Below are 26,086 nucleotides of genomic sequence, written 5' to 3' on the forward strand. Positions count from 1 at the left end.
TTCATATCATTGACACAAACAAGCAATAAAAATGAAAGAAAAAAAATACATTTACATAAAAATTAAAACATGCTTTACATTGAAATATACTATTTCAATTCATCATTTGTAGGAAAACAATGTATAGCTAAGAGGCTACAGTTACTGAACTAAAATGGCATCCCAAACATTTTATTAGAACATATTTGATTTCGCAAGGTGGATTTTATGTCTTGCAAGTTGTATCTTATACAAGGACATTGGAAGCCCACTACGACGAAGGGCTTTACCCAGTAAAGATACGCCTTGCATAGAGGAGGGTTACCTCTATTTAATAAACTGAAGTATTTTTTTTTATAATAACATTGTTAATATATGGCAATAAAATCATAAATAAAGATAATATTAATAATTTTGTAAATGAATAACATTACACGGTAATAAATATAGAACTAAAATCTAGGTTAAAAAAATTACATAATAAAAATTCCAAAAGCAAACAAAAATATAATGAAAAAATGAGAACATACAGAACATAATCTACCAATGATGTCACTCAAATGCTGCAAGAATGCTCCAGATTATTGAACAAACACTTCCACATAAAAATAGGTCTGCTACATGTAATGCATTTGATGTCTTCTTACAAGGTATGAAATGAGCTATCTTCGAGAATCTATCCACTACCACAAATATAGAATCATTCCCTCTTGGTGTCTTACCGGTACTGTCAAAGGTTTATACAATCCAACATTCTGACTACTACCCTTTGCAACTTGACAAACTCTACAACTTTGCACATATTTCCTAACATACTTATGTATCTAGGGCAAAAGTAATGCTCACTCACCAATGCTACTGTTTTGTCAATACCAAAATGTCTGATTAATCCTCCACTATGTTTCTCCTTTATCAAATTCTCCCTCATAGAACTCTTAGGTATGCACAACTGTATTCCTCTTAATAACATCCCATCCTGAATGAAGTAATCCAACCACTTGCTTCTATCTACCGTAACCGATTCTCTACATGCTCTCCAAGGTTCTGCAAAATCCGGGTCATCATCATACAAGGTCTTCAATTCCTCAAATCCTAATACTGTCACTCTCATCTCTATCAGCAAATTCCTTCTCCTACTCAATGCATCAACAACTTTGTTGGATTTCCCACTTTTATGCTTCAACACAAAGGTGTAACTTTGCAAAAATTTTACTCATCTCATATGTCTCCGATTCAACTTACTCTGACTGTTCAAATACTGCAAGGCTTGATGATCCGTATACAACACAAACTCCTTAGGCAACAGGTAATGTCTCGACTTCTTCAAGGCTTGAACTATGGCATAAAACTCTTGATCATACACTGAATATCTCCTTTGGGCATCATTCAATTTCTCACTGAAATAAGCTACTGCTCTCCCTTCCCGACTCAAGACTGCTCCTATTGTTGTTCCACTTGCATCACAATCCACTTGAAATACTTTATTGAAATCCGGTAAAGATAAGCAGCTCAGTTACTTTCCGTTTCAATAGTTTAAAACTTTTGTTTGCTCCGGTGGTCCACTTGACCGTTCTCCCCATATGGTTTCAGTCAAAGGGTTACAAACTGAACTAAATTTTTTGAACTTTCGATTGAAACTAGCCAATCCATGAAGATCTTACCTCTCCAATGCTTTCCGGTGTAGGCCACTCAACAATTGTTGTTACTTTCTCAGGGTCCATCTTCAAACCATCCTCAGATATCACAAATCCCAAATAGACTAATTCATCTTTCATGAAAGTACACTTCTTTAAATTTATCAACAACTTTTCTTCCCTCAACCTCTGCAAAACTTGTTTCAAATGCAACAAATGCTCCTCTTCCATCTTATTGAAAATCAGAATATCATCCAAATATACAATAACAAACTTACCCAAGAATTTCTTCAATACCTCATTCAATTGCCTCATGAAAGTACTCGATGCATTAGTTAACCCAAAAGGCATCACCAACCATTCATACAGTCCTTCATTTGTCTTGAATGTTGTCTTCCATTCATCTCCTTCTCTGATCTTGATCTGATGATATCCACTCTTCAAGTCTATCTTTGTAAAGTATTTAGCTCCGTTCAAACAGTCCATTATGTCATCCATCCTAGGCAAAGGAAACCGGTATTTCATTGTGATCTTGTTTATTGCTTTGGAATCGGTGCACATTTTCCACTCTCCATTCTTCTTAGGTGCTAATACTGTTGGTACTGCACAAGGGCTCAGACTTTTTTTGATCAAACCATTCTTCAACAGCTCCTGCACTTGTCTATTTAGCTCTTCATTCTCTGTCGGTGTCATCTGGTGTGCAGCTTTGTTAGGCAAACTAGCTCCAGGAACCAAGTCTATGCAATGACTGATACTTCTCATAGGTGGCAATCCATCAGGCACATTATCTGAAATGATGTCTTCATATTCTGTCAACAAATCTTTTATCTCTTCTGGTTGTTCCTCTTTATGCTCCGGATTCTCAGTCTTCTTAGGAATTAAGACAAAACACACATTCTCATGTCTCAATCCATCCAAGAATTTCCTTCCATCCACCAAACAGACTCTAGCATTCGTACAAACTTCACTCTTCAAAGGTTCCTCCAAGGGCAACAAGGTTTGTTTCATCCCATTGGCCACAATAGTGTATGTATTCTTCCTCCCATCATGTATTGTCTGTCTATCAAATTGCCAAGGTCTACCCAACAAAAGATGACAAATATCCATGGGCATAATTGTTAGGATAACCGGTGAACAACTGAGAGGGGTGGGGGTGAATCAGTTGTTAACAGATTATAACTTTTAATCCACAATACAACCTTAAACAAATTAAGTACCAGTAAAGCACATACAGATGCCGGTAGGAACATATATCAGTAAACAATATAACTTAACAATTAACCAGATAATCTATGCAAAGCAACCATACCACATAACACCATGATTTGTACGTGGAAAACCTGGAAAGGGAAAAACCACGGTGGGAAGCCTACCCACAGTCAAATGATACTTTTGTAGAAAGTATGTGTTACAATGAGGGGCCTGCACTTGCAGGAAGGCACACTGTCTAGAGCATACTGGTCATTACAAAAGAGTCTCATTGACTACAGAGAGGCTACAACCATCTCAAGATAAATGGACAACAATCCAATAGAGTGAATTGCTAGAAATAGCATCTACCATACCTGATTATAGTCCCGGTTGAGCTCAGTGTTGGAGGACTAAATCCTCTTCTGAATCCAATTCGATCACCAATGATCGACCAACTCCTCTGCCTGAATGATATTACAATATTCGCACATTGCATTCCTTGATTATGACATTTCCAATAATCATGATACTTTACAAAGAGTTTCTACCTCTTATTTATACAAACCCTAAGGCCTAAACCGATTAGGTTGGCCACCTAAAGATATTACAATAAGATCGTTACATAATTCCATATTACAAACATATGCCATGTCTTAATACCAAAACAATAATAACAAATCCATAAATCATCTCGAGTCATCTCGGTAACAATAATATCACACAAGACTTCATCATGATAATTCCCAATTTTTAATTTCACTAATCAGTTGCTCACTTACTAACAACTTATGTTCATCTTGAATCCATGCTATTTGATAAGGCTTAGGGTGCTTCAATCTTTCCAAATTCAACTTATTCACCATCTCTTTTGAAACAAGATTATCTGAACTACCACTATCAATAACAACTTTACAACACTTACTGAATACCTTACATCTGGTCTTGAACAAATTCTTTCTCTGCAAGGGCTCTTCATCTCTCTCGGTATGACACAAAGCTCTCCTCATCATCAACAGTTCTCCTTCCGGTTTATTATTTGATCTGGTGGGGTTTTCTTCCACCACTGTTGTTCTTCCGGTATTCTCTGTCTTCTTATACTCGAAAGCACGATGTCCTTCTCCTCCACATTTATAGCAAGTTCCTCTAAATACCCTTTTGTCTTGTCTTCTGTCATCTCTTCCAAAATTCTCATTCCAGTAGCCATTCGGTTCTCTCCTTCGGTAGAAATTTCTATCATCTTTCCAGTATGAATTGCCTTCTTTGCTCACTTCTTTGTCCTTGTTCTGATCCGTATAGGTTCGTCTACTTCCGGTATATCCTCTTCCTCCTTGAAACATTCCTCCGGAAAACCTTCCACCTCTGCCTTTCTGCCTCTGCTCATGTCTTTTGTTTAGCTTCTCTTCTGCCTTTAGGGAATACTGGTAAGCCTCTTCAACACTCTGTAATTTGATCAAACTGAGTTCATCTTGTATAGACACCCGCAAACCATTCAAATATCTTGCAATTTGTTCAACTTCATCATCAACATGTTCGGATCTGATATTCAACTTGTAAAATGCTTCGGTGTATTCCTTCACACTAGATTTCTTCTGTCTCAAGTTCTGCAACTTCCGGAACAGATTTACTTGATAATCAGCTGGCATAAATTTTGATTTCAACTTAGCAACCATGTGGTCTTATGTCTTGATCTTCTCTTTACCTCTTCTTTGTCTATCAACCTGCAAATGCTCCCACCAAAGAGATGCATGACCTTTAAACCAAGTACAAGCATATTTCACCTTCCTTTCTTCTGCAGTGTTTTCAAAATCAAAATATTTCTCCATCTCCGAGATCCAATCCATCAATTCATCCGAATCCAACTTTCCATCATATTCCGGTGGAGTAAAATGAGGTTTAGTATTCGACCTACTCAAAACCCTCAAAAACCTTTCTTCATTCGGATCAACTGCCGGTGGATTTACTTGTTCTGCTGGGGCTTCTTCTCCTTCATCTTCACTTACATCTTCAATGTGTCGTCCTCTTCTATGGGTTGTCTCCATAGCTTCCAAACGGGCTGCTATTTCTCGCAACATTTCCATCACAGTAGGATTTGCATTCCCACGCGCTCCTCCATTCCTAGTTCCTCTTCGCGCCATCTTTACGCCAGTCCTCTGCAGCTACAGGTCGGATCCACAGTTTGCCACCCTACAACAAAATTCTCAAGACAATGCAATCTCCGGAACGAAAGCTCGCTCTGATACCACTTGAAGCAGTCATCGGCTAGGAGGGACCTCAAAGAGATCAGTCTAGACCAATCAGAAAGAGTAAACACAACGGAAATATAGGAACATGATGGAGGCAATGCAAAACAGATTGAATTAAATCATGAAAACTGTTTACAACCAACCAATAACAACCGGGTTATAGAAACCGGCTCACTGGCCTGCTAAAACATGCTCAAAATACAGAATAGGTCACAATCGGGACCTCAAATCTTAAGATCTATCTTCTATACTTAGTCTAACTTCTTCGTTCCATTCTAATGCTCTATTACAATGATTTATACGATCCAAGGGGATCCGGTCAGCCCAAAAAGGGATTAAAACCCGAAGAACAAGACCTAACGTGCAAAACCAACAAGGTCGGCCTCCGCCAAGGAAATTCCTCCGAAAAATCCAAAGGATGAAGTGTAGATCATAGGAAAAGGTTGGCCACATGCCAAGGAACATCAGAATCAACGTTCAGGGCTCCACAAGCTATGGAAGGGATCCGGTAGATCACCAATGCAAAATAGGTGTAACAGAAAACTGTCTTGGAAATCGATAGCGATAACTAGCCGAAAAATGATCCAAATGCTCCACGGTTTGGAAATAAGGAAGGTGATCAGGTCTTCAAGCAAAAATCCAACTCCATAGGTTCCGGTGAGCCAAATCCGGGACACACAGAAAGAAATGCTGAAACTGCAAACAAAAAGGAAATATTTTTGGTTGATGCAAGATTGCTATGAATCGAGGACACTCCTGCATCAATTATCCTATCTTCCAGCTTATCCCAGCTGATAGGAGTTCTACACCTCCTTCTATATAGTGCCTTTAATGGTGTCATCTTTATGGATGACTAGTAGGAATTGTTGTAAGCAAACTCAACGAAGGGAAGGTAATCTTCCCATTTGTACTGTTGGTCCATGTAGTACATTCTCAGTAGATCTTCAAGAATCTGATTGACCCTTTCTGTCTGGCCATCTATTTTTTATGATAGGTTGAACTAATGTTCAGTTGAGTACGTAAGGCTACAAGTGGGGTTTGCCAGAATCTAGATGTCATTCCAGCATCCCTATCTGATATTATCTTTTTCGGTACTCTATGTAGTCTAAATATTTCTTGAACAAATTTATTGGCTATAGTGGGTGCTCCATCTGTTAGGTTTCCTAGTATAAAGTGGGCTACCTTATTAAGCCTATCAACCACTAAAAGTATAACACTATGTTTGTTTCTGGACATGGGCAATCCTTGGACGAAGTCCATACTAATTATTTGTCACTTCTTTCCTGACATGAAATTAGGTTGTAACAAACCTGCTAGGTGTTGGTGCTTTGCCTTAACCCTTTGACATTCAAAACAACTGGCTACAAATCTTGTAGCATCCTTTTTCATACCCTTCCAAAAATATAGGGGTTTAATGTCGGCTAAGAGTTTAGTAACTCCTAGGTATCCTAAGTATGGTGCAAAGTGCACCTCCCTCCATACTAGGTTTCTTAGTTCTAGGGATTCAAGCATGTACATTTTGCCTTAGTACCTTAGTAATCCATCAAATTCAATTCTGAAACCCTCATATTTGGGTCTTGAGGATTAACTTGAAGGGCTTCTTTTACCTGTTGGTAATATCTATCACCATCTAATTGCTGAAGCAATCGGTTCTTGAAATTTGTATTAATTGTAGCCATAAAATCTATATGACGTCAACGACTCAAAGCATCCGCCATTCTATGCTCCTTTCTTTTGATACAACTAATCTCAAAATCATAGTCAAAAATTAATTCCAACCATCTCCTCTGTCGAGCATTAAGATTTGGCTGAGTGAAAATGTATTTTAACACCTTATGATCAAATTTTTAGTTCAAAAGATTTCCCTAAAAGGTAGTGACGCCACATCTATAAAGAGTGCACAGTTGCAGCGAGTTATAAGTCATGTGGCACATAATTCCACTCTTAGTTCTTAAGTTTCCAGGACTCGTAAGCTATCACTTGCCCATTCTGCGTTAGGACTCCACCCAGTCCTTCTTCGGATGCATCAGTTACCAACATTAAATGTCCTTTTGGATTTGGCAAAACTTCTTATTTCTTGCACGTTTCTAGGGGTTAGCCATTCTGAAATAGCCTTTATCTTAGCTAGATCCACAACTATACCCTTAGCAGAGATGATATGCCCTAGATATTGCACCTCTTTCTAAAAGAAAGTGCATTTGGACAACTTTTTGTACAACTTGTGCTCTCACAAGCATTGTAGGACTGTTTGCAAGTGTTGTAGGTGTTCTTCCTCATTCCTAGAGTATATCAAAATATCATCTAAGAACACTAGCACAAATTTGTTGAGGCAATCATGGAACACGCTATTCATCAAGTTCATGAATGTGGTTGGGGTGTTGGTAAGCCCAAAAGGTAACATTGTGAACTCGTAATATCCATAGGGAGTTCTAAAGGCCGTTTTGTGAATATCCTTGTCTTCAAGCCTTAACTAATGATACCTTGATCACAGATCTATTTTGGAAAACATTGTGGCTCCGTGCATTTGATCAAATAGATCATCAATGCGTGGCAAGGGGTACTTGTTTTTTATGGTTACTTTATTCAACATCCTATAGTCAATGCATAGGTGAAGGGTATCATCCTCCTTCTTAGCAAATATTATTGGTGGACCCCATGGTGATACACTCACGGGGGCTTCACTTAGTGAACCTAGGTTATAGCACGTGCGTTCATGGCATATTAAAGAATCCCCCTATTTTCAAAAAATATTGCCCTAAACTCTTTTTTTGTCACCCCCTCCCATTGCACAACCCAAATAAAAAGCCTCCTTATTGTCACCAAATATTGTATTTTTTCATAGACGGAATTAAAAACCCCCCTATTTTCATTGTTGGACAATATATGGCACCCTCATTTTTGGGATATTAAACCCCCCAATATGAATGCACGTGATATAATATTGCCTAGCCAGTGAAGCCCCCGTGGATGCATTGGGTCTAATCAACCCCTTATTTAACAATTATTGTAACTAAGCTTTCAACTCCATGAGTTTAACAGTTGTCATTTTGTAAGGAGCTTTTGATACAGGCGTTGCTCCTAGCACGAATTCTATAGAGATTTCAAATACCCTCTTGGGTGGTAATCCGGGTAATTCTTCAGGAAACACATTGTGCATTGTTATGGTTGCTATTGAGATAAGAGGATGGATGATAAGTAAGTACTTGGATAGTCGATTATGGGGTCATGTAGCATGGTGTATTTCCTTGGTTTGGAGATCTTGGTTTCACTTGGTGTGATTAGAAGTAGTCTTGTATGTATGTGGACTTGGAAGATTTTTAGATTTGGGAGATGGTGTGTGATGATGCTTAGAGAGCTCGATACCATGGTTCAGTGGGTGTTTCGATAGTGAATATGTATTCATCATGTAGTGGTGGATGATCCTTTTTAGTGATGCAGATGGTTTGGATGGATTCTTAGATCCTATTGTTGTAGAAGGATTCTTTCGCCTTTGCATGTACACTATTTGAGGATGGATAAGATCTTGAGGCCACAGAGGACTCTCAGAGTTTCTGGTTGAGGTGTTGGGGGTGCTTGATAGGTGATGATGATTTAGAGTATGTTGGTATTATGTCATGGTATCTTGTTGATTTTTCATTAGAGTTTTGACATGATACATTGCTCTTGAGACCGTGGTATGTTCACATGGAGCATACAGTGATCTCCCACGAGGGGATGGTTAGATCACAATGTCATTATGAGTTCCTGATTCAACTAATTGGAGCTTTGACAACACGGTCTAGTGAGTTCTTTTTGTATTGGGTGCTTTTGGTCATATGCTTGAGAGATTCATGGGAGTACACTGTTGCATTTTGGATCTTAGCATGGATTGATCATTTGCAAGTACGCATGGATACATGGAGACTTAGGTGAGACTATAGTTATCTTGAGATGAGAGACACGTGCTTAGATGGTTACTCTTTATGAGATTTTAGCTGAAAGTTTGAGGAGCCTACACCTTAGTTGGACGTGAGTTCAATATAGACCTATGAGGAGATTGTTCTTGGATGAGTCATTTTGACTTGGATATCTTGGAGGAGCACTCTCATTCCCCTCCCTTGGTCTACTTGATAGTTTATCACTTGAGAGGTGTTGGTGTTTGTTTTATCATCTACCAAACATTAGGATAGGATACCTGAAGGTATTCTATCCTCTCCTGAAAAATCACTACTGATTCCAAGGTCTATATGTGCGAACAAGCAACTTTAGTGGAATAGCTTCTTGGGTAGTGTATGCTGAAATTTCAAGGGGGACTTACGTTGACAAGTATCTTGAACTGCTGAACTTAGATGGATTTGGCAATTTTAGGCTCTTCTTTTTTTTTTGGAATTTTTTGGGATTTAGGCTTTCAAAAGAAATGGAAAAAGGGATAGGGTTAAGAAGGCTAATCTAATCCTACGAACTCTAGAGACGGTATCAACTGGGTGCTCTTGAGAAACCAAATCTTGCTTCGCCACACTAGGGACAACTACACAAGGCCGGTGCAATCTTCAATGGGTTGTTCTTATGATCGAGATGTTGGGATGCACAGGGGATGGGCTCATACTAACTTTGCACGGTAGAATGGAAATCATCCATTTACCAAAAGTATGAGCGGAGATGCACCATCAATTGACACTTATCAAATCCTTCATTCAAATTAACAACACTTAAAGCAAATCTAAATTAAGTCTAACTAAGTGTTGAGGCAATTGAAACCATTCAAATAATAGAGATTACAAAGCAGCGCACATGCAATATATTATCTGGAAATGACCTTAAGCAACAATACATCAAAACCTCACACTCTCCAAATGAGAGGAGGCAACCTTATATAGTTTTTCAAAATGAATGAATGGCCGAGATCAAACAGCGATCAAGGACCAAGATTGAAAGTCTTAAACCCTAATTAGGGTTTCCTGAAATACTATCAGCTCAAACAAATGAAAGAATGACACGTGGCGCAACTGCTAATTTCACTGAGATGAGTGGCCACTTTCTTCTTTCAGAGATTCAACGTATCTGGACACAATGAGCTTGACCTCCTCCATGGTGACACTTGACAAACTGCCAATCTGGAAGTCGATGAGGTCCACATCATCGGTACATGTGGCAAGGATGCCTTCCCACTCAATTGCTTGGGTGAGGAAGTTATCATCGATGGAGAGGAAGTTTGCAATCTTTGAAAGATCGCCTTTGTCAATCATCCTTGAATCCCTAAAGAAGCTTGCCTGAATCCTGGCTCTCAGGTTCTTTGCTTGTAAATGCTTCTCTTTTAGGCTTTCCTTCTTCCAGATCTCTGACGCCACACGAAATACCTTGCCCAGGATCTCTCTAACACTTGCCTCTGTCTCAAAGCACTTGGTCTCGGATTTCTTCAGAACCTCAATCCAAGTGACCAGAGTATAGTACCATGTGCCAAAGTCGTACCTGTCTCCTGTCTGTATGATGCCTGAATCCACTAAGCTTCTCTTCAACATGCCTCGGATAACCTTCAGGTGAGGGAGTATTTCATTCTGAATTTCATCCACCTCTTACCAATTGGAGGCTAGATCCTGGATACGATCAATCAATAAAGAAGTTGTCTCATGTGCCGATACTAAGTTTTCTACCAATGCGTCAACATGCACCGAAGCGTCTAAAATCCATTCCTTTTCTTGAGTGTACGAGCCCTTCATATCATCATAGTCCTTCATTGATCCCTGCTGAAGAGGCTGTGGCGGAGTAGCTGGGACTTCACGGTTGAGTGGGCTGGTAAGATGGAGAACATACTTCTTCCATTGTTGGTTCTCTTCTTCAACCTTCTTCCTCTTTTCCTTTTCATGAGCCAGCCTCGTCTTTAGAACGTTGGAGGAGTCATCAAAATATTGGATCTCTTGGTCCTGGGTGGGCTTACCCAGCTCTATGGTGGTAACCTTGTAATCATCTGCGGTGACATTGTCTCTAGTCTTCCCTTCTTTGGGCACCGCTATCTGGACTGTCCTGAATCCTGCACCGTCTCTCTGAATTAGGGAAAACTTCCTGGTGGGTTTGGGTGGTTTAGCTATAGCGGGTTCATTCACCTTCTTCAGGAATGCTGCGGTGACCTCCTCGGTTGAGTGGGCCTCCTTGGGAACCTTGGCCTTTATCCTTGCTCTCAGCCAATCCGGAATGGTTGATTGTTCTACAGTGTTCCGATCAAACTCATCATCTGCCTCTCCTGGGTTTGCTGGTATGCCATCCAAGAAGATTGTAGGTGCTTCAATTTGCTCTCTATCTGGACTTTGGAAGACCTTTTCCACTACTTCCTCAACTGGCTGGGAAAGCACTCTTACTTATCATCAATCACACAGATGTTCATCTCTTGCTCCCCAGTTGCACTCTGATCGAGCGCAATGGAAGCGACACTTAGGATGGAGTGACTCTCGCTGGATTCTCTTCTCTCACCTACAACCCTTTTCCCTGTGACCTTTGTGGAGCTTCCAACCAACTCCTTCCTCTTTCGAGACCCAACACTTTCTAGATTTCGAGCATCACCGGTGGAGGTACAAGGATTGATGGACAGAGTATCATCTACTCCCATTAATTCATAAGTCAAGGTCACACCTTTGGCCTTCAACTATTTTGTCTTTTCAGATGCCCACCACCTTGAATACTCAACCACCGACCTCATGAGATCTGTTAGATCTGATTTCTCTCCCTTTGTCCAATCTATTAAGACTAAGGGTTCATTTTTCATCTTCTCAAAGCCCGGCTGCTGAAGTTATAGGCTTTCTTCTACCTGATCGGCAACTCTGAATACTTTTGTTGCTCTCACCATACCCAACGGGATTCTTGACCAGAATCTCTTCCTGATCTCGAAGCTATCGGCTGCATTAGCCCAGTAGTCTTCTAGATCCAGTTTGTGCTCAAACGTTGTTCCTTCGATCTTCTTTATCCTATGGAATGGATCGAAATCTTTTCTTGCCTTGTATTGATAGAAGGGATACCAAGCCAACTCCTTCTCAGCGGTTGCAACAGCCTGTGATGATGGACATGTTTCCAGCCCATTACCAAATGTAAGTGAGGACGTCCCTGCCTTCTTCTGCTTATCCCTTTGAATCACTATATACTCCTCCACTTGTCTCACAACCTCGAGCAACACCACTCGGTTGGTAGGGTAAGCTGGAAGCTTGTATGGAGGCCCGGAGAATCCTTGAATTCGGAGGTAAGTGAATTTTGGATATTGGATGTACCAACACCCGAACCGACCGATGAAGTCCATAGACTCTTGAGAGAGCCTCTGGTGCAGGCCACCTTGAAGTGTCTGGGTAATGTGCATCAGGAAGGTATCATTCACCCTTTTGAAATGGAATTTCTCCTCCATGTGGAGCTGGGGATAGCAATCGTATACTGGAAACTGGTTCTCCTTGTTCCCAACTTCTCCTCTACAAGTGAGACCTCTGTACCTGTAGGTCTTGGCCAAAGAATTAAACAAGTAAGAACTCATGAAGAAAGTCCTATTCGTCTCCAGGTTCCTTAGCTGGCTGTCTAGGTTGTCGTTGATCATCCGGGCCCAGTCTATCATTTTTACTCCATTGATTATCTCATTAATAATACATCCAGGGTTCGAATGGAGCTCCGTGAGGATTTCCTATTATTCTATTGAGCAGGACAATCATGTTCCCAATGTCCTCCTTGAAGTATGCTTGCACTAGGCTCTTTCTCTGGAGTTTAGAGGGCCCTTCCTCGGCTTATCTAGCCAGGAATGGTTAACTATGGCATCATATTCCTCTAGGTGGTCATGGTACAGACTGTCAACTTCGTCCTTTGTCATATACACTGTGTTGTGGTACTCTGGGATCCTGAAGGCCTCTCTGATGGCCTCATCGCTGACATTCGCCAACACTCTTCCATTAGGTGCAACAATGTCCTTACTGATGGGGTGTCCTTACTGATGGGGTTGTAGTGTTTGGCACATTCGACTACTAGTTCATTGCACTGCATGGTGGGGAGGAAGCCAGCAACATGCACGATACCACTCTTCATCATCTTTCGCGCCAGACCAAACATTCACTTCTTAAATTCCCTCAGGTCGATGTGTTCGAGGTTGGTGTCGCTGATGTTCTTCCACTTTGAAGTCATTCTCGACTTTGGAGGAGCATCTTTGTCTACCTGGAATTTCATAATGTCTGGGGCTTTCAAGCAAATAATGAAATTTTAAAGTTAGAAAATGATTTGCAAAGTTTTAAAAATAACGGGGCTGCGAAATGGCTAAGTGTTGGAAAATTTTCCATTTTTATTCTCATACTTAGCCATAAAAATCGAATTTCCACCTAAAAATCCTCAGTCTTAAGGCTGGTTGTGGTTACCACCAAGTGTCAAAACTTTCAAAAAAATTTCATACTTAGCCAAAAAAAAATGATTTTCTTCCTCCAAAATTTTCGAAAAAAATCATTTATAAAATTCTGGAAAATATTCAGAAAATTCATAATTTTAATTTCACCTTTGACTTGGATAGAAGTAAGGCTAGAATTTTCGCCAGAATACTCAGAAAATTCAGAAAAGTTTAGATAATTCTTCCTCGTGCTAGTTGCCTTTCTCCAAAAATCTGTAAAACTTTTGCCCAAAAAGTTATCCAACTTCCAACAATATCCAGAATTTTCTCCGGATGATCTTCAAACTGAAATACTTTACTAAGCTCTCCTTAGTAACTTTGAACTTCTTGGTGTAATAATGAAGTTGATAATGAAGTATTTGTAGACAAGGTTAAATCTTCAAGTAGAAACCCTTACAGTCATCCAACTCATACTTCTAATTTTAACTTCATGTTTCCCAATTTTAAGTCTATATCTCAAAAAAACTTTCCATTTTGATTTCAGTTTGAAGATATTTATCAATTCTCCAATATTCCCTTTTAAAAAAAACAAAAACTTTCCATTTAGATTTAATATCTCAATAATCTTTCAATATTCTTTTCCTCCAAAAAAAACTTTCCATTTTGGATTTATTTTGAAGATATTTAATAATCCTTAGATATTTTCTTCATTTTGGATTTAATTTTGAAATCTCTGTGGATTTTTGTGACATCATGTTGACTTTGTTTGACCTTCCATGTGTAGGCGGACTTTTGGAAGTTTATCTTCATCTTCTCCAAGTTTTGGCGGAATTTGCCTACCTCTCCAAGGTATGGCGGAGTTTAGAGGGCCTTCCCATGTGTATGGTGGACTTTGGAAGGTGCTCCTGGGCGGACTTTGGTGGCTTCTCCATCATTTGAAGACCTTGGGCGGAGTTTTGAAGGTCTTCCATATGTTTTGCTAGGGACACCAAGGGCTACTAAGACATGGCGGAGTTTGAAGAGGGCTCAAGGCATGGCTCCCACCTTGGGCGGACTTTGGAGACACCTCCTAGGGCGGACTTCTAGCAACATCCTCTAGAGCGGACTTTAGGCAAGGCTCCCACCTTGGGCGGACTTTGATGGCTTCTCCAACTTATGGCGGACTTTGGGGGGTTGCTCCATCATGGCCTCTTCAACACATGGCGGACTTCAGACTTGGCTTCTCCATCACTTGGCATGCTTGGGCGGACTTTAGGCTATATCCCTATGCACCCTACACATACATGGCGGACTTTGGTGGTGTCTCCCCAATGCACCCTACGCATACATGGCGAACTTTGGTGGTGTCTCCCCAACTCACCCTACACATAATGGCGGACTTTGGAGTGTTGGTCTTCATGGCCTCCCAACCTTGGTAGACTTTGGAGAGTGCTCCCACATGGCCTCCCAACCTTGGCGGACTTTGGAGAGTGCTCCCACATGGCCTCCCAACCTTGGCGGACTTTGGAGAGTGCTCCCACATGGCCTCCCAATCTATGGCGGACTTTGGAGAGTCTTCAACACATGGTCTCCCGCATCGTGGTGGAGTTTGAACCTGCAACAATACTTCAAAACCCTTGTTAGCCAAACTTAGAAGAATTTTCAGAGAAATTTCAAAATTTCACAGCTTAATCAAATTTAACCGGATTAACTTGAAATTTGAAATCCATGCTTAGGTGGATCGTCCGAAGCAACAAAAAAGCCTAAAATCTAGGGATTTAGCTTTTTAGGTCGAAACTTGGAGTTTTCAAGTTCCGGTCGAAGCTGGTCAATGGTGCAAGTGTAAACCCTAGGTTTGCATCTCGAAAAAGCAAAAAAGCCTAAAATCTAGGGATTTAGCTTTTTAGGTCAAAACTTGGAATTTTCGAGTTCCGGTCGAAGCTGGTCAGTGGTGCAAGTGTAAACCCTAGGTTTGCATCCCGAAAAAGCAAAAAAGCCTAAAATCTAGGGATTTAGCTTTTTAGGTCGAAACTTGGAGTTTTCGAGTTCCGGTCGAAGTTGGTTAGTGGTGCAAGTGTAAACCCTACTTTGCATCCTGAAAAAGCAAAAAAGCAGACATCCCTAAAAAATAGGGAAAACTTTCTAAAAATAGCTATACCAGGGATTGGGCTAAAAATGCCAAAAATGAAACTTCCTAAAAAATAGGAAAAAAGCAAAAAAGCAAACTTTCTAAAAATAGAAAGTTGTCCAAATTCGTCCAAATCAATTGCGATCTTCGTCCTTTGGCCTTTCTAAGCACTCTGGTGGTGTTCGCATTCCAGAATCACATAATTTGCAAAAACTAACTTTCTATTGTCAGGGCCTGAAATGCTCTGAACTGGACAAGGCTTGGGGAAACTGCAGCAAAAGGTCATAGGACACTAACAAAACCCTAGAAAGCAGGAAAAGAGAGGGTCCCCATTTGTAATGGGGCGATGTGTGAAAAAGGTCACAACAAGAGGTATTTCCCATTGTTCCTCTTAGGTGCTTTATGGTTTTCTTTCATATTCATGGATTTTGAACTATGGTCAGATGGTTTTGGAGGATTCATTGTGAGAGATGGACATCATGGTTATCTCCTTGGTATGTGTTTTCTTTTATGATGATCATAGTGGATATTAGTGGGCTGATTTCTTAAAATGGGAAATTGAGCAGTTTGACCTTCTTTGAGAGGCTTACATCCATGTAGATACATTGTGCATATGTTATGTTTGATCTCTTGAGGTTCAACAAGTTTGGATGTTGTTATGACTTTTCTCTTGTGGTTGTGAAGGAGATCATACTTGACACAGTTTGCATTCAGAGGTGTATGTATAAGGACATGCTACATGCTTATTATTTGCAAGTTCTTTCTTTGGTCTTGGTTAACTTCCTAGATGTTTGGGTTCACATAACATTGTTTTTGAGATCTTAGGTGGAGCTATGGTGATCACTAGTTCGTAGTCATATGTTGTCACTTGTACTTTATTATTTTTTGGTGTTGACATGGAGGTTCCTTTAGCTTTTTGCTTTGTTGGATGTGGAGAACTTGGGAGAGTTGTGGAGACTTGTTGGGAGAGATGTTTTTTGTAGCAATTTTGTTTGTGGGATGTACGTATCTTTGTGGATGGTCCTTGGTACTACATGGTTACATTTTCTATGTGTTGTGATTGGTAGACTTAGTATGCCTTTGATCTTTTTAGATTTGGCATTACCCATGCAATGAGAGTTCTTGGATGTGTTTGGTCTTCATCGACTGGTTTGCACATGGAGCTTGTGGTTGCATTTTATGGGTTAGTTATGCTAGTGACATGAGTTTACTGATCTTGGATACCTTTGAGGTATGTGTGATTGGATGAGTCAACACTTGTTGTGGGTGCTATTTTTGGTCTCGTGGGAGTAGTTATTTTGGTTGTTGTTCTAGCTGATGTTCTATCTTGTTTTTTGGAGAATTACTTCGTAATTGTGTTCTAGTTACGAGCTTTGAAGTTGATGTTGTTGATGCTTCTGTATAGCTTGTGAGCACAGTGGAGTGGTGGTAATGTCATATAGCCTTTGATATTATTGGGATCTCATGCTTGTGTCTTTGGACTGGTGCATATTCACCTTGGCTTGTTCATTTCTTCCATAGTTGGCACGTTGGAGGATGATGGGGATTGTTGCCTAAGGTGGTGGACATCATGAATGCTATTGCAAATTATGTCTTAATCTTAGAGCATGAGAGCAAGTTTGGGATTTATTTGATTTCATGGATGACAGTGATGATGTGGTTTCATCATTTTAGCTCCTAAGAAGTTGATGTTGTAGACTCTTGATAGGTCTTCGACAAGTGGGAGAATGTTGGGATTAAGGTGTCTCAACCTTAGAGTCCTAATATGTTGAATTATTTAATTACTTGTTGAATAATTGATTTACCTTAAAGTTATTAACTTCCTAAGTTGTCATTCACTTTGTTGGACCTCTTGGTGAGGTGGCATCCTAGATGGCAGGTGATGAGATGGCATATTCGCTATTTTTAGGAAGTTGGCACCCACTTGGAAGATGCTATGTTTTGGGAAGATATTGTATTTTCATTTTGGAGTTGAAATTGATTTGGAAATTTCCTATGTTGACTAAAGAGTCTTGGTTTTCGACTTCTATTATGTATTGGAGTTGTATTTTAGTTATTCGCATTTATGGTGGATTTCACTTTTGACAAGTGGTGTGAAGTAAGAAAGGTGCCTATTCTTGGTCATAGTAATTTTTATGTTGCACTTGCATTGTATTTGGCAAGATGGTCGTACTGTATGAGATAGGTGTTGTTGCCTTGGAAGTTGCTATGAGCAATGTGTCATGGGATTAGCAAGATGTTGTTTATGACACAACTTAAGACCTCTTAGATGTTGAAGATGGTTTTCGAAACCATGGGGACCTACCTCTTTGTGTTGAGCTCTATATGTATGTTGATGCCTTAGCTGATTTAAGGAGGAGAGGAGTTCATTTCACAGGGGTTACACTGTTGGATTTTCTTCAAGATGGAACAAGATCTAAATCTCCATGTAATGGCTTAGAGCCTGAAAACGTATTGTAACTTGTTGCTGAATAATACATTGGCTCGATGTTTTGGAGTGTGGGGTTTTTCACCAGAAAGGGTTTTCCCCACATATATCTATGTTCTCTCTTCTATCTCATTCTTCTTGTTTCACGATTTTGATGTATTAAAATTTGTATGCCATAATGCTTCTGAAAAAAATTTAGATTTGTAAATTGCATCATCTTTCCTTTAAGGTTTAATGTATGGGAAATCAACTATGTCTATTTCCGTTTTTATGGCATAGTAGTATGTGCTTGTATCGGCATGTTGTAATCTGTTTTGAAGAAACACATGATACTATAGGTGCATACTGATCTCAGAGGTTTTATTGGTATGCTCCATTTCCCTTAAACATTCAAAACATTTATCCTTCAAATTAATACTCAACACTGAAATGCAATAATGTTGGGACTCAATAAAATCAAGACCCTAGCATTTAGATGTGAGAGAGTTATTATAGTATTCTTTGTTTGTAGCACCTTCCCTATAGGTTTTAGAATTTATGGAATAAACTTTCACAATTGTGGAGCTTTTAATATCTACCCATAGGAGGTGAACTTAACAGCATAATTTCAGACTTGACTTCAATTGACCAGAGAATAGCTTTAATATAAAGCCATGAATATTCCAAAATTCCTTTTTAACAACTTTGTCTTTGATGGATTTGGAAAAAATAACTAACCCTTTTTGGATTATTCTACAAAAATTCACTTGAATCTGTTGACATATAACCATGAAATTTAACACAAGAAATTTCATGAGTGGAAAACTCTTTCAGGGAATAAAAACCACTCATAAATGCTTCACTGGCTTAATCTGAAATCTTTATGTTTACAATGCCAGTGTCTCACTGACAATACTATCTCATTGATAGATTCTTGAATGTCTTACTGACTATACATCACAATTTTCAACAACTGTTCTGAATCAATATACAAAGTATTATCTCTGTTTCATTTCACAGCATCTCCTAAACTCATATTACTTGAGATTCAGAAGCATTTGTTCACATACAATATATCATTGTGCATATAAGAAATATACACAGTGATACATAATATAATGAATCTGTTTTACATTGTATTACAAATCTGTTCACAAGACTGTCTCATTGAGATACAACTCATACATTAAGCAATGTTGACTTTTTCAATACCGAGAACAATTTCTCTATACAAAGTACACAAAGATTTTGCTTTCTGCTCAACAACATTTTTTTTCGAATGCCTTCAACATAGTATATAAACTGTACATCATTTTTAACTGAAAAGAAACTGTTTGCTCCATATTTGTTATAAGTGCTTAACAAATAACAGAATGATAATTATGTCCTTGTAGTGAACTGAAAATATCATTTCTTCATCACACTTAAACTAGGGTTAGAATAGATTCTTAACCCAAAGACACAGAGTTAGGGTAACAGTTTCAAACTCTAGGATTACAATAAAACAACCCCTTCCTTGTTACAACATTAACCCTATAACACAAAGTAATCATAGACTCTAGGGTTTCAAATATATTTTGTTTGCTTCAAAATCTCTCAATCATTGTGATATACTATCAAAGCAAACTAGGTTCGAACAAAACCAAAATCCTTTATGCAGAACCAATTTGAGAGAACAAAAAGAGTTTGTGACAGAAAACCAACCCGAACTAGGGTTATAGGCTAAACCCTTAACCAGACAGAAGTTCCACACACAGTAAACAACACTTGCCTTCTTACAAAAACCCGACTAGGGTTACTGAGCAAACAAAGACTAAAGTATAGGCACTTTGAGTCAGTTTATACAAACAGTTAACAACACAAATATCTTCAACAAAAACACGCAAAAGCTTTAAAACAAAATACCCTTTTCCAAACACTAAGATTCGAATCACAATTGATCAAAGAACATAACCAGACTGAGTAAAAAGAACTGTTAGTTAACTGAATGCTTTTCGTTTAAAAAGAGATTAAGGATTTGAAACACCTGGAAGATGCTAGTTATCTCATTTCTGTTACTCTGTCCTTGATTCTCTGTAACCACCACAGTCTCTTCCTCAGTTCGATTCGACCTTGCTCAAGATACCCTCCAAACTGTCATAATACTCACTGTTTCTTAGCTGAATATGCTGTGCCCTAGCTCTAGGGTTTGAAGACTGATGGCTGTTCAAAATGAACACAAAACAAATGAAATGCCTTTGTCCCGAGTATCATACCAAGTTCAAATAACCGCTTTATCATCCAAATGACTTTCGATGGGATGATTAAAAAAAACTTAAGCATAATATATCCCCATTTCTTAGTCACTTAAAGTGACTTAATAACATATTACCTTTCGAAACTTTCAATGCCTTTAGGACAATAACACCACCTTAGGCTTTAGATATTATGGTCAAACTCCATAACTATACCTTATACATTTTGCATTTAGGTATTATCACATAGCTTTTGCAAACAATTATGATCAAATGCAAATACCTTTACAAACATAATTACAATCTTTCCAATGTATAATGAGAAAGTCTTTCAACAATGTATACCAAACATATCACATGGAAACCAATGTGATGGTGAAATGTATCAAGAAAAAGGTGCACCATATTACCTTAGGATTTTGACATTAATGCCAATCAATGACCACGAGGGGCAACATAATCCCCATTTTCCTATTCCAAAATTTCCCAATCAATTATAAAAAAAACTTCCTGGATGACATTAAATTACTATCAAAGCAAACAAGAAACATAGCAACATTACTTAATCTAGATTCTTCACCACTAACAACACAAAGCACGTCCAGGTTGGGGGCGATGAAAAGGACAGAGGAAAGGTGACATCTAACTCCTGTTTCCTCAGATTTCGTTTGATTCAAGGTGGTTGTCACTTCCCAGTAATTTCCTTCTCAAAGTTTGCTACTGCCATTACTGAGAACTAAAAACACTGCAAAATTAGGAATAGAGAAATCTTTACCACCCAAAATTTTCTTACAAGAGAGCTTGCTGACAAATTCTCCATTTCTGACAAACTATATTTCCCTTCATTACCACCTTTCTCAGTTGAATTTCATAACTTTGACACTGCCAAAACTTCCATCTGCATCTCCCATACTGCCAGTTACACTAGCTAACTCGAGGAAAAAAAAAATAGAGTCTCTAACTTAAAAATAGGAAATCAAACATACACCAACCATCTACTGGGTAATTAAAGTCTAATCCAGAAAACCAGAAAATCCAGAAAATTTTGAACTAACAAGAAGGGAGGTGTTGGAAATAATGTTTATTTGGATAGTATTCAAAAGCTTTTTATTAGTGATAACAATGTTTATAAGACAAGTATTCAAATCATTGTACCACAAAAAACTTCTACTAGTTTTAGAAGTTTTCTTTTAAGGGCTTTTTTTAGCCTTCCAACAACTTCTAGAAATATCTATGAAGCTTATATATTCAAGAAATACATTGTTGATGAAAGAAATAATAATATACAGATTGCCAATGTTGCAAGTGTTATCCATTTGTTCTGTTATTTTTACTTTGTTTGTCAATATGGTATCAAAGCAGAAGATGAGAGAAAAATAATTCAAGTTGCAAAAATGATTGTGTCAAGATTTGTAGATCATGGAATCTGCAGTGAAGAAGATTGAAAAGTGGAAGACTGCTAAAATATAGGAAGATATTCATTGGAGGAAGACGAGTGAAAGAAAAATCAAACAAATTTTCTATGATAGTAGGTGTTAAGTGTGAAGAGTTTGTGAGGTGAAAACAAATTGTGAAGCTATTAACAATTATGGTTTCAGGTATTTTTGTGTGTAAAGAAACTGTTTCTTTATTTAAATGGGAAAAGTTGGAAAAAGAGTAAAGAAATAAAATGATAGCTTAGTGGTTGAAAATGATTTATTAAAAGGAGAATTAATGAGACTTCAAAAAGAATTAGTGAAAGTTAAAAAAAATCATAATAAAAAGATAGAAAGCTTGAAAAACTCAGCAATGAAAGTTTATACAATTTCATGTGAAAATAGTAATGAATTAGAGAAGGTTAAAAATAAGAATGAAGATCTCGAATAAAAATTGAAATGGTTTGTAAAAGAAAAGATAAAAAAAAATGGAAGAGCTGGAAAATAGTTTACAAAAAGATGAAATATCAAAGTTGAAAGAAGAACCACTTGCAAAAAGTAATGAATGTTTGAAGTCAAAGCTTTTGGTTTGTGATACAGAGGATTTATGTTCTCCACTTCGTACGTGTGATTTTGCTGAAATTGTTTGTGATGAAGATGAACATGTTAATAAGTGTGGAAAACTCTTGTTAAATGTGATAATAATGAAAAGAATGTTGGTTTAAAAATCATGAAAAAAAATGGGTTATAAAAGTCAAGGATTAGGAAAGCATGAACAAGGAATGAAAAAGTCTATTGAGCCAACAATGAGGCCAAAATATGAAGGCCTTGTGCGGAAAACTCTTGTTAAATGTGATAATAATGAAAAGAATGCTGGTTTAAAAATCATGAAAAAAAATGGGTTATAAAAAGTCAAGGATTAGGAAAGCATGAACACGGAATGAAAAAGTCTATTGAACCAAAAATGAGGCCAAAATATGAAGGCCTTGTGCATATCACAGGTAGAGGAAAGAATGATACAAGTTTTCCAAGTACAAGCAAATTAGTTCAAGGAATGTAGAGTATGCAGTGTTCACATTGTAACAGGAAAGAACACACAAAGGATGTAATGTCCCCTTCTCGTTGATGACCTTCCAGTGGTCCATTAGCCTATTCCTGAGACCCATAGGCTAGGTGGAATGAAGAATGAGGGTCCAGTATTGATGAGGCGAGAACTTACTATTTTTAGTAAGTTGGGGAATGGCTATTTTGGTGATATTGTCCTACTTAGCTCTCCATGCTCTGTCTCTGGGCGCGAAGATCATGCTTTTCGGAGCATTAGTTCATGACTTACTATTTTTAGTAAGTGGCAGTATGGCATAATTCTATTTCTGGCAATGGACAGGGTCCTGATCTTGCAGCAGTTCAGTGGTCTTCCTGGCTCAGTTTCATCTTGGTGTTGACAGTAATCAGTACGGGAGTCATATGTGACACAATTAAATATTATTTCCTTATCCTAAGGTTTAATATTTAATTAATTTATTACTATTGATTTATTGAATTTGGGATTAATGCCTAATATCTCCTAAGTGCTAGGCGAAATTTATGACTAAGAAGGTGGCGTCAAAATTATTAAGGGAGATATTATTTTATTTTCATCTCTAATGTTTGCCAAGTGAAATATCGTGGTCCTTGCTTTTTGGCGTGAGGATTGACTTGTGGGATGGCGCCACTCTTGGGGTCCACGTGAGATGAAATGAAATGCAAATGGAGAAAGTTGAGTTTGAAGCAATTTGCATTTGGATTTGGTGGTGTGAAGTTATAAATAAGAGCCTTGGGCTCCCATTCTGTTATCTTGAAAATTTGCAATGTTATGCTATCGGTTTGGCGACAGAACTTTTGAGGTTTCGGAGTGCGTCTCCCTAGTGCTTCCCGGTTTCGTACGTGAAACATAGTACCTAGCTGTGTGCTATAATCTACTATATTCTCAGAGCATGTCTTAGTATTTTTGGTGTTGGAATGATTTTGGGAACTTGCTGGTCTACTTGTGGCTGAAGTGCATTTTCGATCACACCTATCTGCTGAAGCGATTGACGGTTATGGGTATTGGCTCTTTCATCCTTCTCGGTACTGGCGATATACACTGTAAGTTTGTGGCATCTTTAGTTAAGCTTTGAATTTGCTAGACCAAATCGAAAATCCTAAGCTAGGCGTGGGTTTCTAAATTGCATTGGGATGTGTGCAAAATTAATAAGGGAGTGATGGTATCATATCTTTGGTTGGTTGTCATTGCAGTTAGTCTAGTGTGGGTTTGGGACTGATTTTGGGTGATTTGGATGTGTATTGAGAGAGTTGTGAGCTTTTTAGAGTTTTCTTACGCTGCTGGTTTTGCAATTCCAGCCTGCAGTTGTGATTTTAGTAGAAATTCATGTTCTTATTGGGATAATCAGCATTACTCTCTTCTCATATCTTCTATTTTTGTAAGGTTCAGTAGTAGTACTACTAACCAGTTCTATTTTGTAATTCTCATCCCGCTGAAAAGTGGAAGAGGCCGGCTTGCCGCCTATTATCAAGCAAATTGTAATTTCAGTCCTCCCACTGCATAAGTGGTCGAGTGATATCTAAGTGTAAAGGTCCTCCCGCTGCATAAGCAGTCGAGTTGAGATTGTTATGTAATTGCAATCCTCTCGTTGAAATATTGCGGTTGAGTGATTTGTATTTTTGTGTATCTCACTTGGCTGGTTAACCGCCAAGTTTTCTTGCTTTTCCGCTGGATAAGCGGAAGGGGCTGGCTTGCCGCCCAAGCATTGCATTGTTTTCAGTTAATGAAGCTAATGATCCCCTCAACACTGTATGCTCTCACCTTCCCACATTGGGCACTTGATGATCAGAAAGTGGAAGGGTTACTTTCCCAGCATGTTTTAGTTTATGATTTCTAACCTTAACGGGTTATCTTCTTGTTGATGACTATTGTTGGCCTTAAAAATAAAAAAAATAAAATAACTAGGATATTACAAAGGATAGGTGTTGGGATCTACATCCTTGCAGTATTTGTGGTTTGAGGAATCAATCTGCAAAAGACATGTTGGAACAAAATGTCAAAGAATATGTTTATGACAGGGTGCATGAAAATGGAATGTGGATGGAGTTATAGATCAAACTAGAAAAATATTACAAGTAAGATTAGAAGGTTTTTCAAGCGTAAGTGTCCATATGTGAAAAATGATGCTAATCGTGAATAATTTGAAAGTTCAAAAGGGATAAAAAATAACCATTATCTTATATGACTTCTACATACAGTGAACTTGCAAGAAGAATACATTTAAATTTCAAGTGTTCCGAACATCAATAGGAGGTGAAGGTGCATGAAGACACCGGATTGATTTTTTGAAAAAGTGAAGATAGAAAATGTTGAATTATTTGTGATCAAAAGGGAGTGTTGGAGCTACAATTTTTTTTTTAAGCATTGGTCAATGTAAAATTTGTCAATCTTAGGGACTTGTTACATCTCAAAGAAATTGCTAGTCTCTCCACAATCCCAAAACAAGGGAAATTCATATCAAAAGAAATATATGGTTTGATGAAGATATTGAAAATGTCAATTCTCCTACAATATCCTACTTTCCAATTTTTTATCGAAGAAGATAAATCTACTTATACTAATGATTCAAATCAAAGTGTGCCAATTTTTGAAAGAGGTGGAAAATGCAAGTTGAAATATAAGGTGAAAGTGATGATGTTAATGCAAGAAAGATTAGAAACATTAAAAAGGCCCTAAATCTTTTGCTAATTATGCTCTCATGACTAAAGTGATGTAAGCCGACACTTCGAGTACATATGAGGAAGTTGCTATATGATTTTTTGTTGGAATTATCAGGTCCCCAAATAAACATTACAAGGGGGTGTTGGTAATAATGTTTATTTGGAAAGTATTCAAAAGCTTTCCATTAGTGATAAAATATTTAACTAATGGAAATATTTATATGACAAGTATTCAAATCATTGTACCACAGAGAAACTTCTACTAGTTTTAGAAGCTTTCTTTTAGGGGCTTTTTTAGCTACTCCTATAAGTATCTATGAAGCTTATACATTCAACAATGTATTTATCATTATTGATGAAAGAAATAATAATATACAGATTGCATTGTACCTCAGAGAAACTTCTACTAGTTTTAGAAGCTTTCTTTTAGGGGTTTTCTTAGCCATTCCAACAACTTCTATAAATATCTATGAAGCTTATATATTCAACAATGTATTTGTCATTATTGATGAAAGAAATAATAATATACAGATTTGCAAATATTGCAAAGTGTTTTCATTTGCTCTATTTCTTTTATTTTGTTTTTTCAATATAAGGAACCTTGTAAACTCAACAAAAATTCAAACTCAAAACCAAATGTTTTGAATTAAAAGTAAACAAAATATCCCACCCCCTAACACAAAAATAGAACTAGAAAGTCAGAGTTGAGAATCTATTCAAGTTTCTTGATATTGGCATTATATGATGGTTAAGTTGTGGTATTGTTGTTCTTGCTATCAAGGTTCAAACTCCATTAGGATGTTATTGTTGAATGTTTAAAT

The 26,086-nt window shown here is 38.0% G+C and overlaps 1 protein-coding gene across 5 annotated transcripts in view; it reads left to right on the forward strand.

The window, feature by feature from the left end:
* LOC131034411 (uncharacterized) overlaps nt 1-26,086 on the forward strand; it is a 76,767-nt gene that overhangs the window by 37,647 nt on the left and 13,034 nt on the right. The gene's annotated exons all lie outside the window — the stretch shown is intronic.

The sequence above is a fragment of the Cryptomeria japonica genome, chromosome 8 (genome assembly GCF_030272615.1).
Source record: "Cryptomeria japonica chromosome 8, Sugi_1.0, whole genome shotgun sequence".
NCBI classification, from domain to species: domain Eukaryota; kingdom Viridiplantae; phylum Streptophyta; class Pinopsida; order Cupressales; family Cupressaceae; genus Cryptomeria; species Cryptomeria japonica.